Source organism: Artemia franciscana, chromosome 7 (genome assembly GCF_032884065.1).
Source record: "Artemia franciscana chromosome 7, ASM3288406v1, whole genome shotgun sequence".
In the NCBI taxonomy this organism is placed as follows: Eukaryota; Metazoa; Arthropoda; class Branchiopoda; order Anostraca; family Artemiidae; genus Artemia; species Artemia franciscana.
In genome coordinates, this window is record NC_088869.1 from 15,854,027 (window position 1) to 15,860,367 (window position 6,341).

Here is a 6,341-nt window from a genome sequence, read left to right on the forward strand (position 1 = left end):
TTTATGATTATTATTACTTCGCCATTAGTAAGCATATAGATGCAGTAAACCCTGGCATTGGGGTTTTTGGACAAGCAAGATCCCCTTTCCTACTTTTATCAGGTTCACTCTATATATAAAAAAGTCCTAGCTACATTTTTAAGTTTAGCATTAATCCACAAATATAAAATGGCGGGCCCAAAATAGGTCTGTCGAAACTGTTTTTGAAACATAACCACAATATCACTTTTCCTTCATGGCATCCCCTTCTTAAAAGGGGATGCTTAAAGTTGAAAGTATACAATAGTTGTTCGTGTATAGTAAGTGCTCTTCATAAATTGTTTTGATAAACATAGTTATGTATTTATTTTAATTTTCTCTATCTTGTACTCCGTCCCTATGAACTATCCCTAGCTCTAAGAACAACAAGCAGTTTGCAAGAATACAAAGAAACAATATTTTATTGATTAAATTTATATTAAAATATAAAATAAAAAAAATGTTGTTGTATGTTGAGTCAGGAAGAGGTTCTTTGGAAGGAGCAGAGGCCACATAATTGCACAGCTTCAATGAGCAGTAAATTCGTTAGGTGAGGGATGAGCAAAAAATTGAAGCAAAATTGATTAAAAATTTTTTGAGGGTTCTATTTTTTTAGTAAAATATAAAAAGGGGAGCAAAAAAAAAAATACTCAAATTTTACTGAGATTCTATTTAACTTGAGGTTTAGAACCCTTGTTTTTTTTATTTAAACTTTAAAATTATAAGAAACCAGTTCTGCTGCACTGTCTTTTTATGTAAATATAAGCGTCTATACACAAAAAGACGAATGCAACAGAGAACAGGCTTATACAGAGAAATTTACTTTCCGAAATTTACTGCCCAGCTACTTCATTATCTAGAAAAGAAAAGAAAAGTCAATCATTTGCAGACAATAGACAATATGTTTTTCCGAACTAAAAAATTTATAAAAGGATAAATTTTGAAGACTGGCTAAATACATTACCAGAGGGAAAACCTCGAGATGGTTGCGATGTCAGGTCAAGACCTTTTTTCTTCACATATAATTATGCTTGCTATTAACAAATCCTTTTAGACTTTCCTGGAACATTTTGTGATATAGGAAAAGCACAGATACAAATGTGTTCCTAAAAACTGAATTAGTCAATAAAAGATAAATGCTAAATGTGAAAATGAGCACTACCTAAGGAGGGGCGGGGGTAGCATGGATTAGTTTTTGGCGGAAAAGAAATTTTCTGGGCAAAAACTTACATGGGTAGATAAGGTGTGATTTAAAAAATTTACATTTTCTAAGAGCCCCACGGAGATAAAAACCATCGAAAAAGTGATGAAGAACTAATATATTATACAATATATATATATATATATATATATATATATATATATATATATATATATATATATATATATATATATATATATATATGTAGCTAAGCGTATTTTACTTATTATCAATTCTGGCACCCCTTTTATTGAAATCCTTGGAAATCAAATTTAGTGAGGTCTTCGGGGATGGTGAGAAGGGTGGTGAACTGTATGAGAGTCAGGAAGGTGTACTACGTGTAACAAGGTCGTAAGAAAGACGCATTTGCACTATCAAGAACGGCTCAGGAGCGACTAGGGCCCAGCGGCCACGGGGCAACTGTTTTGAGACTAGCATTGCTAACTGATTGTGCATGCAACTGTTGTGTGACCATGGCCTTGAGGAAGTGAGGTCCAACCCACGAGGCAAACTAGATGTTACTGATTTCCAATCAGTCTAAAACCGGTTCCGAATGAGACCCCAGTCATGGTCACAGTTGCGTTGCAGTGCTGTCCCAGACATTTTCGGGAGCTACCGCGTTGATATTGTCCAATTACTTTGGCTCTCAACATGTCAGACCAGGAATTAAACATGAAAGTAGACTAAAAGTAGACTAATATCATGATTGTCAAAATGGCTAGTATACAATAACTGAGCAGCTAGGGGTTTTAAGTTTAAACTTTAAGGAGAAGGTTGAGAAGAAAATCGAACTGAATCATAAGAATATATGTGTATCCAGGTAGTCAAAAGAGCACATCTGCAATATCTTAGTAATTTCTAAGGGTATTAAGTTGAAACCTTCAATCATTGGTGAGGATGGTGTCGAACAAAATCAAAGTATACTATATACACCTAAGTAGTCGAAAGGGCGCGTCTGCAAAATATCAAGAGCGGCTAAGAGTATTTAGTAGACGCTTTCAGAGGATGCTGGAGGAGGATTCTAAACTAAATCGAAAGATACTATGTGCATCCATTTCGTCAAAATGATGAACCTATAATATAACAAGAATCGCATAAAGTTGATATAATATAACAAGAATTGCTTAAAGTATAAAGCTGAAACCTTCGGTGCATGTTGAGATAAATCCCGAACAAATTGTCAAAAGACAGTATCCGCAACATGCCACGAACAGCTTTTGATATCAAGTTTAACTTTCAAGAAATGATCAGAGAGCAAATTGAATTCAACGATAAAATACTACCTGCATTCAGGTTGAAAAAAGGGCATATCAAAAATATCTCAGCAACTTCTTAGGGTATTAAGGCGACTTTCAGATAATTGTACAGATGGTACTGATCAAAATCAAAACGCACAATGTGCATCAAGATTGCCGAAAAGACATATTGACAGTATCTCAGGAAGTTCCATGGACCACAGTAGAAACTTTCAGGGGAATAAACAAACATTGTACAACAAAGTCAAAAGCAACTGTGAACATAAAGGTAAAAAAAGGGCGCATTTATAATATTTCAGGAACAACTAACAGTATTAAGTAAAAATTTCGAGTGAATATCGAGAGGTATATTGAACTGATTCAGGAGACATTAAGTGCATTACGAATGTCAGTATGGCATATATGCAATAACTCGGGAACATTTAAGAGTATTAAGAGGGAACTTTCACCGAAAGTTGAGAGAAATGTTAAACTAAATAAAAAAACACTCTGTCTTGAGGGAATGCCGATGGGGATATTGAACTAAATCGGTGAACTGTATGCATCCAGGGTGTCAAAATGGTTCATCTGCAATACGGCAGGAACGGCTAAGATATTTGAAACTTTCTGTAAATATTGAAGGTGATGTTGAGCTAAATCAAATGACACTATCTCCATCCCGGATATCAGAATGAGACGTCTTCAATAGTTCATATACGGTTAATGGTATAGATTAACGCCTTAAGCAACCTAGCTGAAACTGTGAGGGAATATTGGACGGAAAGGACAAGTAGATACTAAATTTTGATTTGTTGACCGAAGGGAGCTCATCAGCGACAAAGAATGTTTAAAAAAAATATGGTTGTATTGATTCTTAGTTTGAAAGTGTGTGTTATTAGTGTGTTATATTCTTAGTGTGATCTTTTTTGGTCGCATTAAAATTTCAGGCCGTGAAGACACCTCAATAAAAGTTTCAGAACCAAGGGAATCGCAACTGGAAACAAATCTTGTAAGGGATTCTTCATCTCCTTTTCTTTCTTTTTTTTTTTGCAACAAATTGGAACTATATTAGCTAATATACTAGCTCAAAAAGCATAAATGTAAACAAACAAGCTATTAAAGCAAAATATAACACACACACAAAAAATTCATACAACGAAGTGTTTGATCATTATTCGTCTATATCAAAGGTTGTAACAGTAGATACGACGGAACAGCTCCCCCCCCAAAAAATTCCCAAAATTGTTCACATTTTTTAAAATACTAGTAGCCGTACCCAACCATTTGTAGTTCTATAATATAGCTATTTTTAGAATTCCTAGCAAAAGTTTGTCCAGAATATGAAGAGCACCCCAACATCTTCTTGCTTTTATTCATCAATAAAAAAAATATCAACAAAACTTACAGAAATTAATTCTTTTAACTTAACAAACAGAAGCTGTTTCAACAAAAGAAGTTTTTTAAAATAAGTACAGAACTAATTTAAACCAAAGGGGAGCAGAAATAGTGAAAAAAAAGTCATGCTTAAAACGTAAATAAATCATTATAAATAAACTAATGCAACCCTCTGACAGACCGTATTTCAAACAGTAGGTGGTGCAAATATCGTAGGTAAATACCGCTTTGTAGGGCAGTACTGAGAGAAAGGTAGATATAGCTGGGGCACAATATGCGGAAAAAGGATGACAGATTACCAAAAAATGTCCTTTTCAGCCAACTTTCTAGGGCTAAACAGAAAGCAGGCTGTCCGCAGTTGAGGTGGGAGGTTGTCATAAAGAAAGATTTAAAGGGAATAGAAACTTCCTGGGAGGGTGTAAAGAGGGAGGCTCTGAATAAATTGGGATAGAGGAGCGTGCGTAGCTGTGTTGGACTCCAGTGGCTTGGTGCTGCGGTGAGTTCTTCATAGTAGAAGCAGTAAAGAGAGTGGAGGGGTTTCCCCCCTCCAACTCCTGCCAATGTCATCAATCCGGTCGGGATTCAAAATAAGAGCTCTGAGACACAATATCATTCCAAACATCAAATTTCATTAAGATCCAATCACCCGCTCATAAGTTAAAAATACTTCATTTTTTCTGTTTTTTGCGAATTAACCGGCCCCCCACTCCCCCCCAGATGGTCAAATCGGGAAAACGACTATTTCCAATTTAATCTGGTCCGGTCCCTGATACGCTTGCCAAATTTCATCGTCCTAGCTTACCTGGAAGTGCCTAAAGTAGCAAAACCGGGACCGACAGACAGACCGAAAGAATTGGCGATTGCTATATGTCACTTGGTTAATACCAAGTGCCATAAAAAGCAGTCTAAGACTCATAGCATGGTAATAACCGGGTCTTATAGACGTTAAGGAATCTCCATCAGCGGATGCTGATGGACATTGTAAGCTGATGGAGCGCCAATTTTTGTCGGAAAATTTAGTAAAATCTGAAGTGAAGACATTCTGCATGAATTTCCTACCTGCTTTTTATCTTAGTAACCTAAGAAAACATCAAGGAGGCGCGTGTTCACGGTCAACAAAGACAATTATCTTAGGCTCGAACAGGTCTATCTTGGTTTAAACGCCAAAAGCCGCCTTTCAGATTTGATGTCTGATCCCCAATTTGCCGAAAGCAGCGAAAAAATCAAGAGTATGACCAGAGACTGCTACAAAGTGGCAGCAGCACAAATTCAGAAAAAATTCTGGTTTCAAGGTGAAATATACGAGTCTGTTGAGCTTGTGAATTCGTCTTTCGCTGTTTTAGGAAAAGTTAGAATCCTGCAACCTTTTTTCACATCTTTTGAGCTTAGAAAGGAACAAAGCAACCATTGAAAGGGAGTCCTGATAGTCGGCTTTAGTTTACCCTCAAGATGACATGGATTTTGAAAGTTTTGTTTTGGAAATATGTCGCAATTGTAAAAACTCTTACTGGACGGAAGAAGTTCGAAAAAGTCTTGAAAGTAGTCAAACTTCTCTTCTGTTCGCCGTTTTCAATAGTCGAAGCAGAAAAACTCTTTAGTCTCTTAAAATCGAGCAAGACTGGAAAGCGTAATCAGCTAGCCAGTGTCGCCCGTTACACCACTGTCAAGACGAATCGTGGAGTAAAACGAAAAGGTGGCCACTATCACATGGACGTAAACAATCCGCTTAAAAATCATTTGAAGCGGGTTAGATCTAACGAGACATCTCCAGAATGCTAAAGGGAAGACTATTTCTCCTTTAGATTTCAAATGTAAAGTGTTTTAAGTAAATTCCACATTTACAGCCGGAAGCCTTAGAAAATTATTTTGGTCTGATCGCATTTGGCTTAGTTAGCCAATGTTCAACTAATTTCATTTCCTTCAATTTTTTTTACCTGTCTTACATCTAAAGCCATTTATTTGAGAAAAGCCTCAGGTAACCCTCGGAAAGTCTAATTTCTTACTTAAATTCTTAAAAACAATTTATACATAAATTATTTATTTTCACTTTATTTTTGTAACCGTTTTTTCTTCCAATCTACTTATGTTTTGGGCTTGTTTATTTTTTCTGGCCCATGCGAGTGGAAACACTTCTTCTATTCTTTACATTTAAGAGCTTTCATTCAAATAGCTTGTAGCGGTAAAATTTAAGTAAAGAGTAAACAAAGAGCAACCATTGTTGGCTAAGTTTTCCCATTTGACGTTTTTTCGGAAGAGGGGTTAGATTTTTGATTTTTTTTTAAATTAGATTAGCCAAATAAACCTTTCTGCACAAAAAAAAAAAAAAACAAACACACTTACCTGGAATTGGCCATACTGATGCCTTCATCCAAGCCATATGGATTATAGAATAGATGATGGATGCATGATAATAATACAAATTTTCACGATGTAAATTTACCATACGACGTTCGTTATCGTAAGTCGCCAGTTCCCCCGAATATCCCTGAAAT

At 35.9% G+C, this 6,341-nt stretch overlaps 1 long non-coding RNA gene across 1 annotated transcript in view; it reads right to left on the reverse strand.

The window, feature by feature from the left end:
- Positions 1-422: 422 nt before the first annotated feature.
- The window catches only part of LOC136028897 (uncharacterized), a 35,050-nt gene continuing 29,131 nt past the window's right edge, over positions 423-6,341 (reverse strand). The window contains exons 3-4 of the long non-coding RNA XR_010617904.1: positions 6,190-6,334; positions 423-874 (exon numbers count right to left, since the gene is read on the reverse strand). This is a non-coding gene — a long non-coding RNA (uncharacterized LOC136028897). The remainder of the gene's footprint in view (positions 875-6,189; positions 6,335-6,341) is intronic.